The following is a 285-nucleotide window of genomic DNA, read 5'->3' as shown; positions in this document are numbered from 1 at the left end:
GCTTTTTGATCGTAGGAAGTGGGGAATCCATGAGAGGGTGGATCTCTGGTTCTGGAAGGAATCAGCTGGAGTCCAAATGGCCTGGGGAAGGAAAAGGAAGAGGTGTTTATTGGGAGGAGTGCACTGAATTGGGGTTATAGGGTAGAGTGGGCAGCTGATCGGAGGGTGGGGCTGTCCGCTTCTTGTGCCTGTAGCAAGCACTCGATCTGCAGAAACCCGCAGGTGATGTTTCTTGGCATCGTTTGTTAGAGCACGCGTCACTGTCTGCTGATGAAACCGTCTTTC

The sequence above is a fragment of the Sphaerodactylus townsendi genome, linkage group LG06 (assembly GCF_021028975.2).
Source record: "Sphaerodactylus townsendi isolate TG3544 linkage group LG06, MPM_Stown_v2.3, whole genome shotgun sequence".
Classification (NCBI taxonomy): Eukaryota; Metazoa; Chordata; class Lepidosauria; order Squamata; family Sphaerodactylidae; genus Sphaerodactylus; species Sphaerodactylus townsendi.
Note: the sequence above shows the minus strand (reverse complement) of the source record.